The sequence below is a fragment of the Cryptomeria japonica genome, chromosome 9, assembly GCF_030272615.1.
Source record: "Cryptomeria japonica chromosome 9, Sugi_1.0, whole genome shotgun sequence".
Lineage (NCBI taxonomy): Eukaryota > Viridiplantae > Streptophyta > Pinopsida > Cupressales > Cupressaceae > Cryptomeria > Cryptomeria japonica.
This window is the reverse complement of record NC_081413.1, coordinates 494,246,524-494,259,609: the sequence shown is the minus strand read 5'-3', so window position 1 is coordinate 494,259,609 and position 13,086 is coordinate 494,246,524.

The following is a 13,086-nucleotide window of genomic DNA, read 5'->3' as shown; positions in this document are numbered from 1 at the left end:
TAAAAGTCTCCTTTGTCAAGTGGTCAAAATGGAGTAGCTCAAAGATGTTTTGTTTGACTAAGCCAAATACAAGGCCTCTAGTCCTAATGGGTCTTCTAATTATTTCTATCGTTAGTGTTTTGACCTTAGTGCAATTGATCTTCTTCAATTGATTGAAAATGTTTGCAAAAAAAGGTAAGCTTATTAGCACTGTCAATTCCACCTTTTTAGTTTTTATTCCAAAAGAAAATAATCTTGTCTCTTTTAATGTATTCAAATTTATCTCTCCACAATTCATCATAGACTACCAAATAAATTTTTGAGTGATAGTTTTTCTTAAAATTATCTTTAATTTTTTAAATTATACATATATTATTTGTAAGAACATGCCAACAAATGTCAAACAAGTAATACTTGATAATATCATAAGCCTCATCTGATCAAGGAATAATTGATAATTTTTGGTCTCTACATGCAATAGGTTTCAACTAAAATTTTGGCTCAAGGACATGTTGAGTCCCACAAATGAATGTTAGTTATAAACATAAGGACCACAAGAAAACATGATTGATAAATATGATTTCTATAGATGTGCTTGGGTATTCGTAGAGTTCATTAGAGATGAACTTGATGTAGCATCATAAGTTGCACCACATGCAATTGCACGTTACATAGTGCCTTCACGTTAATTGAATTAGAGAAATTGATTGAACTCCAACTTCACTTTCTTTCTCAGCCCACTTTGCTATCTACCTAGCCCAATCTCATGACCATTTGGACTAATTTATTCATGGGCACCTACACACTGCAGATGCGTATGTGCACCACATGTTCATCTGGTGAATATTTAGACCTAAGGTGGTCGTTGAGACAATACACTTGCTAATTTTGGCAGTGTAATGCCTCCTTTGATGCCCAACAAAGTTGGGATGATTCTGAGTCCTCTTTATCTTGGCAATTTTTATTCATTTCACTCTCTAGTTTTCTTTTCATGCTCTCTTGGGTTTATAACTTTTCCTCAACACTCTTACTCTTCATCTCCTACATTTTTCATCCATTAATTTCCATTACTACACATAACAAAGCTTCATCGCCTTGGAAGGTCTAAGCTTTTTTATCACCTCAACAAGCTCTTAGTTTCCTGGTGTTGAAGGGAAGTTTCTTCTTTCTATTTCATTACATTGTCCACCGAGGAAAGACATAATATTAATTGGAGGTGTCATTCATTGAACTAGTTGTGAGTATTCTTACCTTTTCCTTGTCATTTTATCAACCTCTTGTACTTTTCTCACTTTTAGTTTATTTCTTTTATCATATTTGTGATAGATCATAAAGTTATGGTTATTTTGTACTCTCTGGTATGGATTTATGTACCTCATCCATATAGGACGCTTGTGTGTTGCACAATCATCCTTTACCTACACATACATCTTGGACAAAGAGCATTCAAAGTTCATTAGGTGGTCTTGATAATCTACACTTTATTTCTTTGTAGTTAGAATAATTTAGTTACAATATTTTTATCTATCAACATCATATAGCTTCATATAATTTTTCATCTTAGTGAGAAAACTTAGAGGTTAGGGAACCCTAAAGGTTTTCTTAGATTGGAGAGAAGGTTATTGAGTCCTCAAGGGGTTTGACCACCCTTCATAGTAGTTCAATTTTCCTCATATACATTTTGGTGAACCTAACGTAAACTCACCTCTTGATTGGAACTTGTTAAATTTTTTTGTAAATGAACCTGGCGTGAATTTGCCTCTTGATTAGAACTTGTTAAAAAAAATTGCAAACTTTTCATAAACTTAAAACAATCATCACTTTCATCTATTTTCTCTCTTGCTCATTTCTTAGGTTGTTAGAGTGTCGTGGAGTTTGTCTATGAGCTTTAGGACCCAACTTTCTTTAGGAATTATGCTGAGGAGAACTTTTAGAATTAACATTCCCCCTAGTCAATATTGTCCTACGAGACCTAGTCCAATATCCTTAGGGATGATTAATCCTGATGATCCTTTTTCTCCTTAATCTCTTCCTTTGGGTTTGGGTTCAAGATGTTCTACTCCATCTAGTTCTCAGCCTAAAACTCAAAATAATACTTCGACGAATACCCCTCTAGGGTCTCTTGTTGCTATGGATCATGATTCTACTTTGTCAATTCCATTCAATTAAATTTGACCCCTTGAGGAGAACTAAAGGGATTTTGAAGGTTTCTTAAATTGAAAGAATGTCCTCCCTTAGGTCGATTCTTCAATTAGCAATATGAGAGAGATTCTCATCTCAAATTGTAAGGCCTTGGAGGTTCTTAAAGCATTATCTTTGATTGTAGGGTCTCATGTGTCTCATATTGTAACAAAGCCTCAAGACACTTAGTCTGTGATCATTCATCCTCAAATTGGTGTTGTTATGCCTAGGATGCTAGTTCATATGGTGGATACATATTCTATGATTAATCCTCTATCTGGTAACACCATTTCAAGCATAAATGTTCATCAAACTCCCTTGGGGTATACTAGCCCCACTTATAGCTCTGTTGTTGCTACCTCTACAAGTCATGCTTCTAGTGTTGGCGTTGGTCCTAGTGTTGGTGCTAGTGTTGGCAACAACAATGAAGGAAAACTGAGAGGGGGCCAGGTGAATCAATTTTTACCAGATCTACAAACTTAACCACAAATACAGATATGATAAACTGCAAAAATAACAAAGATAAGAAAATAGATAGCACAACACACAACACCAAGATTTTGATGTGGAAAACCTGGTTAAGGGAAAAATCACGGTGAGAATCTACCCACAATAAGATGATACTCTGCAGTAGTATGTGAAAATATTACAATGGGGAATGCACATGCATTCAGGAACACTGCCTAGAGCTCACCGCTCAAAAGATAATGACCCAGAAGGCTACAACCCGCAAAGAAGTCTCACTGACTTACAATAAGATTCAAACTACAATCTAGAAGGAATGAATTGCAATAATAGCATCTTGGAATGCCTGATGACAGTTTCAGTTAAGCAAAATTGTCTGCTCTGGAAAACCAATCTCTACTCAATCACAATGCCAAAGGATGAATCACTTGTTCACACATACACCACTCTTTGATAATGCAGACACAACCTCGATACCAAAATTACATGACAATATCACCTATTTATACAATTCATCAACCTTGACAACAAGGTCGGCTAAACCCTCAACTCACAATTACAAAATTACATCACACGATACAAAGATTGACCACCAGACCAATACAATGATATACATGATATAACATGGACCTAATTCAAACCTTGAAACATGCAACACCATCGAAAATCATGCCAAGATTAATCGTAACACGCTACACCACCAGGAAAACCACATAACATGAAGAACATCACTGGTTCAACAAAATCACCATCAACTCGCACAATGATCAATGCAGATTTTAAAAACAAATAGGAAACAATTAGGAAACACCAACAATCACGTTAGAATCATCAACAACAACTGCACCAACACTACTTATCAAATCTTCATCGATCAACATCTAAAACTCAAGAACACTCAAACAACAACAACTATCACAAAGAAAAATAACTTGCGGAGCACCAAATCACGAACCATCTAAAATAAAGATACATAAGACCATCCCAAATAGTTTCCCAAAGACTTAGCTCAAGATCTGATCACTGAAATATATCGAAGGAAATACCGAACTTTGCAAACCACTAATCAGAAAAAACAAACTGCAAAACCGGATCATATGATATGATCAATTAATCTTCTTGGATCACCAAAACCAATACAAAAGAATATAGTGATATTGTAGATACTCCATACACCAAACCATGATCCCAATAAACCAATCTGCAATCACCGGAGTAGGAATATGTTGACATCAATGACAACAACATTTCCCAGCAACAACAATGTCCAACAATGTCCCCCTTTGGCATTGATGACAACATATGAATGTGAAAAACAATCAATGCAAAGAAAGAAATTAACTCCAACAAACTCCCCCTAAGATCAAGCAGATAAAACAATTTTTCACATTCTTCTCTCCCCCTTTGACAACAATTCCAAAGATCTCAAAACAGAAAACCAAACTCACTCCCTTAGATTATAAATCATAAATCTCTCCCCCTTAAAAACACATAGCTATATTACTCCACTGGAGGAGTAGCACCAACTCATCAATGCAGATAAAATGAATAAGATTGTGAAGTCCACCAGATTGATGCAACACAATGCATCTAGTTCTCATCAGGAGGGGTGGATGCCCCTAACTTGTCTCTCAAATAGACAAATGTATGTGCAAGAAAAGGCTTAGTGAAAATACCAGCAATCTGTTCCTTTGTAGACACATATTCCAGCTTCACTTCCTCTTCACTGACTTTTTCTCTCAATTAATGATATTTGATTGACACATGTTTAGTTTTTGAATGTTGCATTAGATTCTTTGACGTGTTAATAGCACTAGAATTATCATAGTATATGACAGTAGGCTCATCATAGATAACTCTGATATCCTTCAATATTTGCTTCATCCAAGCCACCTGAGTGTAGTTACCAACAACAACAATGTACTCAGCTTCAGCAGTAGATAAGGACACTGAATCATGTTTCTTACTAGCCCATGAAACCAATTTCTTACCCAAAAAGAAAGCACCAACGGATGTACTCTTCCAGTCATCAACATTATTAGCCCAATCAGCATCAATGTAAGCACATAACATGAAATCATCATTCCTTAGATACCACAAACCATAATCCACAGTTATCTTCAAGTATTTGAATATTCTCTTTACAACAGTGACATGAATTTCTTTTAGATCAACTTGATATCTAGCAGCCATGCACACAACATGCATAATGTCCGATCTAGTTTGAGTAAGATATAGTAGTCCACCAACCATAGATTTGTACAAGCTTTGATTAGCTTTCAAAGATTCATCATTCTTAGACAATTTGCAGCCAGTCACCATAGGACTTCCAACCGTTTTGGAGTCATCTAACCCAAACTTCTTCAATAATTCCTTCACACATTTAGTTTTTGATCTTTTCTAGTTTGTGAAATTTGCAAGCCTAAGAAAAATTTCATCTCTCCTAGCATAGACATCTCAAATTCTTTCTGCATATCACCGACAAACTTCATGCTCAATTTATCATCACCTCCAAAGATAATATTGTAGACGTATAAAAATGACCATATTCCTAAATGAATATTTTATGTTCATTTCTCTATTTAATTAAATCCAATTTAATTAAATTACCCACATTCCTCTATTTAATTAAGTAAATTACTCAATTAAATTCACTATACCCATTTAATGAATAAATCATTTTATTCAATTAAATCCCCCCTATCCACTTTTAATTAAATTCAAATTTAATTAAATAGTTTATCCTAAATCAAATAAATCTAATTTATTTAATTTCCCCAAATTGCAACCAAATTGAATGAAAATCATTTAATTCAATTAAATCCTATTATCCCTCCATCCACTTGCAAAATCCTACATCTCCCACTTGCATCCTAAATCCTATTCCTAATTTCTTCTAGACCCTTCTAATCACTTCTAAATTAACCTAACCCATCTTCGAAACTTTGTCACATCCCTAAACAAAGGGAAGTCACTTCTCAAACCCTTAAAGTCTTTGATAACCATTAAAGGCTTCAAGCCTTCAACCACTTAATTCCTCAAAGTCTTTGATAACCATTAAAGGCTTCAAACCTTCAACCACTAAATTCCCCCAAAGTCTTCAATAACCATTAATGGTTAACTCAAACCCTCTTACATGGTTAAAGAATTTCTTTTAACTCAACCTTCATCCAACCCAAGGGTCTCATCAAGCATTTAATGCTTTGACCATGATTATCTCTTAATCATTTGCACAAAGGTTTATCCTTGGATTAACTCTTAATCCAGTGGGTAATCTTAATTTAGACTTGACCCTTACCTTCTAGATAACCATAAGGTCTTCTCAGGAATTTAATGTCTCCTACCCCTTCTCTCAACCCAACCCTATGTTGACACTTGTCACCATTTCATTGGTGCAAATTGCAAACATGGATCCCCAACTTTCAAACTCAACCCTTGATCAACTCTTTCAATCTTGACCATCCATTGCCCTATTTTTGCTATAAATAGAGCTCTCATTCCTCCATTTTATCAATCCTTAAAATTTGTAGTATGACACTTATGCTCAAATACATTCAAGCTTTCATATATCATTTTTATGCTCATCATTTTAGCCTCTTTGAAATCAGGAATTAGTCTAAATATGCATGTTTAGAATAATTTCTTTATCATTTTAGCTCAATCATAGACTAATATATCATGCTAGGATAGTATTCATACTGATCTTGTCATCTTATCATCTAGTTTATTGCATTTCTAGAATCATGCATAGCTTAGGATGCATTTCATTCTAAAATCCATCAAAGCATCCCTCGTTCTTGCATTTGCCATCCCTAAACCATTTTGCTCAGTGATCTGAGAGCAAAAACATTGGTTTGAGGGACATTGTAAGATAGAGAACCATGGGACCAACCTTGGGAATTTGAGTAATACTTCATTACTCCATAGCTTGCACCAAGAAGTCCTGTGTGTGTGTGTGGACAGGTAGTTTGGAACATTTTTCACATATTAGGTTCTATCGACCCGCTTTTCCCGCATACAAATATTATCAACAAAGACTTCAAAAATCAAAATGTCATCATTCTCAATCTTAAAATACAGATTACTATCAACAATACCTTCATTAAATCCCAATTTTAACAAGTACTTATCCAATCTAGCATACTGGGATCTAGGGGCTTGTTTCAATTCATAAAGAGATTTCTTCAGTTTAGATACCATGTCTCCATCATATGATAATGAAAATCCATTAGGTTTCTCAATGTAGATTTCTTACTCAAGATCACCATTCAAGAAAGATGACTTGACATCCATCTGATATACCTTAAAGTTTTTATAGGCAGCATATGCAAGCAACAATCTAATAGCTTCAAGTCTAGCTACCGAAGAAAAAGTCTCCTCATAATCAATCCCTTCTTTCTGTGAATGTCCTTTGCATACCAATCTTGCTTTATTTTTGACAACTTCACCGACTTCATTCAATTTATTCTTGAATACCATTTAGTACCAATCACATTCTTATCTTTAGGTCTAGGCACAAGCTCCCATGCGTTATTCTTCTCAATCTGATCTAATTCTTCTTCCATAGCTCTCATCCAATTTTCATCTTTGCAAGCCTCAAAAACATCTTTAGGTTCAACTTTAGAAATCAAACACACCTCTTCAACAACTAGCCTTCTTCTAGTCATCACACCTTTATTTTTATCACCAATAATCTGATTTTTTGAATGATTCAATCTTACATACCTCAGAGTCTTCTGATTGTTATGATTTTTTAGGTTCCTGCACCTCTCCACTAACAACAACATCCAGATTAACTGTCTCTACTGGATCATTCTGCTTTGATTATTCAGTCTGAATAGGATTCAGAACAATGTGCTGACCATCATCATATTCACAAGCTCTGATTTCTTTTCCAAGGTTCTCATCCACGTTCATATTTGCACTTTCCACTATCTTTCTCAATCTCTTTTATGTAGCATCGGTAGGCTTTGCTCTTTGTAGAATATCCCAAGAAAATTCCTTCATCACTTCTTGCATCAAACTTTCCTATGTCGTCATCTCTCTTGATATAACATTTGCTACCAAATACTTTGAAATATCTTACATTAGGAACATGACCAAACCATAGCTCATAAGGAGTCTTACTAGTATCACCTTTAATATGAACTCGGTAGAATGTGTAAACAACAATGCTAATAGAATCTCTCCAATAGATCTTCGAAACATTTCCTTCAATCAACATAGTCCTTGCAACATCCAAAATAGTCCTATTCTTCCTTTCAACAACTCCATTTTGTTGAGGGGTTCTAGGAGTAGATAATTGTCTTCTAATCCCATGCTTCTCATAGAATGAATTAAACTCACTGGAACAAAATTCACCACCTCTGTCAGATCTCAGACATTTCACCTTCAATCCTGATTCAGTCTCAATCTTTTCTTTGAATATCTTGAACTTGTCTAATGCTCTAGATTTCTCCTTCAAAAAGACAACCCACATCATTCTGGAATAATCAATTAACAACATAAAATATCTATCTCCTTGCACACTTCTAACATTTGTAGGTCCACATAGGTTAGTATGCACAAGATCTAGCAATCCATCAGATGTATACTGTTTGCTCTTGAAAGAAATTCTTATTTGCTTACCCAATTGACATTCCTTACATATCGGATTAGCATGCTTAACAATCTTAGGCAGATCTCAAACATCTTGTGCAGAACTGATCTTAATCATTGAATAAAAGTTAACATGACACATTCTCCTATGCCACAACCAACTTTCATCAATTTGAGCAATCAAACAACTTTTCTCACCAACATTCAAATGAAAAATATTACCTTTAGTCTTAGTTCCAAATGCAATCTCTATACTAGAGGCATTTAGGATCTTGCATTTTTCATTCTTGAATTGTAAATCATAACCTTTTTCAACCATTTGTCCAGCACTCAAAAGATTATGCTTCAAACCTTCAACATACAGAACATCATCAGTATTATGCTTACCATCAAAGGAAATAGAACCTCTACCACAAATCACATATGCTTTGTCATCTCCAAATCTCACTATTCCACTATCATACCTTTCCATACTCACAAATTTTCTTTTATCACTAGTCATATGATGTGAACAACTGCTATCAATCACCCATTCATCTTTCTCTTCAAATTTAGTAGCTAAAGCTTTCTCCTCAATAGTGCAGCTAGTGGAATCAACAAGTACCAATCCATCTTCTTTAATGGAAATAAACACAGCTTCATCTCCTTCTAATTATTCATCTGTAACACCTTCATCAACAACATAATAGTAGTTCTTCTAATTCTTATACTTCCGGTTAGACTTGTAAGGTTTATCATACTTCTCATGCTTCTCATATCTATCATGCTTATCAAATTTATCATGTCAATCATACTTATCCATTCTCTCCAGGCACCTAGAAGCAAAATGTCCTACTTTATTGCGAGAGAAACATTTCAAGGGCAATTTTATATCATACTTACCATCTCCCTTAGGCAATCTTCGAGCAATCAATGCTTCAAGCATATCCAGTTCTCTTTCTTGCTCTTCCATCTCTCTTCTTTCTCTTTCATATCTAGATATTCTGCATTCTTCAGGTTCATACTTTTGCTTTCTGGATACAGATGCTCTAAATGTTGTCTCATACTTTCCATGTGATTCACCAAATTCGCTCATCTCAAATGCAATAATCTTTCCAACCAACATATCTCTTGTTACGATAGTTACACTCCGGATTTTATCAATAGAAACTACCTTATGTTTATTAGCAAGAGGCAAAGATCTCAACACCTTAGCAACAATTTCATTTTCTTCAAGGGTTCCACTGACACATCTGATACCTAGGACAAGTTCATTCACCTTAGCCATAAAGATATTTATATTCTCATCTTCTCCCATCTTCAACATCTCAGATTTTCCTTTCAAACTTCGCAACTTAGCAACTTTCACTTGTTTATCTCCTTCATACAAGGTTTCAAGATTCTCACAAATCTCATGTGCGGTCTAAAGTCCCATTATATTTGTCATCTTTGAATCAGTTAGGGTACTCAATAATGCTTCCTTCTCTCTAATGTTATGTTCAACATCCTTGATCTTATCAGCAACAACCGGTCCATTCAGAGGAGCATAATAGGCATTCTTTGTAATCTTCCAGTAATCTTCTACAAGACATCTCAAGTGCACTTCCATCCAGTTCTTCCATATAGCATAGTTGCTTCCATCAAATCTTAGACTCTCCTTAAAGATAACACCTCCAGTTTCAGTTGCCATCCCGGATCTCCTCAAGCGGTTAAGCTTCCCTTAGAGGATCTAGCTCTGATACCAATTTTTGGCAACAACAATGAAGGAAAATTGAGGGGGGGTGAATCAGTTTTCAACAGATCTACAAATGTAACCACAAATGTAGATCTGATAAACTATAGCAATAACAAAGATAAGAAAATAGATAACACAACACACAATACCAAGATTTTGATGTGGAAAACCCAGTTAAGGGAAAAACCACGATGGGAACCTACCCACAATAAGATGATACTCTATAATAGTATGTGGAAATATCACAATGGGGAATGCACTTGCATTTAGGCACACAACCTATATATCATTTCTCAAAAGATAATGACTCAGAAGGATACAACCCTCAGGGAAGTCTCATTGACTTATAACAAGATTTAAACTACAATTCAGAAGGAATGAACTGCAATAATAGCATCTCGAAATGCCTGATGACAGTTTCGGTTAAGCACAATTATCTTCTCTGCAACACCAATCTCTACTCAATTACAATACCGAAGGATGAATAAATTTTTCACACATACACCACTCTCTGATAATGCAGACACAACCTTGATACCAAAATTACATGACAATATCACTTATTTATACAATTCATCAACCTTAACAAGAAGGTCGGCTAAACCCCCAACTCATAATTACAAAATTACATCACACGATACAAAGATCAACCACTAGACTAATAAAATGATATAAATAACATAACATGGACCTAATTCAAATCTCCAAACATGCAATACCACTAGAAATCACTCCAAGATCAACCTCAACACGCTACACCACCAGGGAAACTGCATAAAATGAATAACATCAGCTGTTCAACAAATTTCACCATAAACTAACACAACGATCAATGTGAATTGTCAAAACAAATAGGACACAATTAGGAAACACCATTAAGCATGTTAGATTCATCAACAACAACTACACCAACACCACTTGTCAAATCTTCATCGATCAACATCTGAAACTCAAGAACACTCAAACAACAACAACTATCACGAAGAAAGATAACTTGAAGAGCACAAAATCATGAACCTTCTGAAATGAATATACACAAGACCATCCCAAACAATATTCCAAAGACTCAACTCAAGATCTGATCACACGTGAATATACCAGAGGAAATACTGCATTGCAAAGCACTGATAAAAAAAAAAAACTGCAAAATCAGATCATATGATATGATCAATTAAGCTTCCCAAATCACCAAAATTAATATAGAAGAATATAGTGATATTATAGATACTCCATACACCAAACCATGATCCCAATAAATCAATTTGCAATCACCAAAGGAGGAATATTTTGACATCAATGACAACAACATATCCCAGTAGCAACAATGTCCAACAACTAGTACTAGTATTTCTCCTCATGTCGCCTTGGCATAAATGCTAGTGTTGGTGCTAATGTTTTCATTGGCATGCATAATTTGCCTTCACCTTCTTTTCTGGTCAATCTTGTCCTTAACATCATACTATAGAACATGGGACAACTTGAACAACAACTCACTAATCTTACAAATGTTATTAATCAACCTTCTCTTCCAGTGTATTACCATCACAACCCACTTGTATTAAATATCCTTAATGATAACCTTCATTAAGGGATTGAGGGTCTGGAGTTTGATTGATATAATTGCATGATGGAGATCCTCACTTGCACATTTATTCTTTTCTTACTCTTTGTAGTAATTATGATAGTCTAGATCATGTTCTACTTAAACAATTCTCTCAGTTTCACAAAGGGACCATGTTGGAATGGTATAGTTCCTTACTGATTTATTTAATTCAAACTTTTGATGAATTGATGGATGATTTTCTCAATGATTTTAGGTTAACATTAGCAGCAAGGTCACTATCATTGACCTTTTTCTTTACAAACAATGACCAAAAGAGATTAACTAATTTCATATGAAAGTTTCAATCTATGCCTACAAAGATCCCTTATGCTTTGCTAGGCGATGACCTTTAGAGGATGTTTATTGGTATTTTTCAACTGACACTAAGGAAGAAGCTCTCCTTGAATAGATATCCTATTTTTTCTAATCTATACATTTCTGTAGCTTATTATTAGCCTACGATAACTCAATTTGGAGATCCCACTCCAAACTTTCATGTTGATAGCTTTGGATGTGTATTTTCTTGGGTTGGGTCTCATAAGAATAAAGCTATAGCTAATGTAATTACAATTCCTTAAGCAAATAAGAAATACACATTAGAGCCTCAAAGTTATCAGGTATTCACTAAGTTATCTCATTCTTACTTTAGTTTGTTGTAAAAATTGTTGAAAGATAATTTGGTGACCCTCCCTGAGATAAGACCTCATTTGGACAATATACCATACCATCATTTGTATGACGATTCTAAGTTTTTCTAGTATCACCATGTGTCTAGTCATGATAGTGAATGCTATATGTGTCTAAGATACATCATCTAAGACCATATAGATAATAGTACCATCCAGGTTGGAGATAAGTAAAAACCTACCAAGTTTGTGGATAAAACAAATAGTGATTTGCAAATCTATACCAATCTGTTACCTTAACATTCATCTAATTTTATTTCTTCATCGTCTTCTCCTCCACCGAGTGATTGTCCTTATTTGAACATAGTTACCATCACTCCCAATTCTCGCTCAAGTTACAGGACTAAGAGAAATGATATATGATTTTCTATATATAGGAGAGAGTACTCCTCTTTACATCCTACAAGAATCAATGGCAACATTGTCACAAGTGTTATGGTTGATCCATCGTAATAAGTTGATTTAATAATAAAGGAATTCCTCTTCATCAATGGACTTCATAGGAAAAATTATGATGAGTGTCGAGCGACTATCTATACACATGATGGGCTCTTTATTCTACCCATAGGGTGTACTACCTTGATAGTCCTTGTGTGACCCAAGGTAGTACCTAGTACATTTGTTGTCATCCATGAGTTTGACCTACTGTGTGTAAACCTGGGTATTCCCTTCTTGGTTTCTATGAATGTTTTCCCTTTAGTGGTACACAAATGTCTCAAGTTTCCTCACAAGTGTGTCATGCACACTATCTAGGATACTAGATATCAACCACTAGTGTCTCATGGAGGCTTTGCTCTTGATCATTTTTGACCTACTTCGGTTGGGCCTATGTTTCTCCATTGAAAATTATTATATAATAA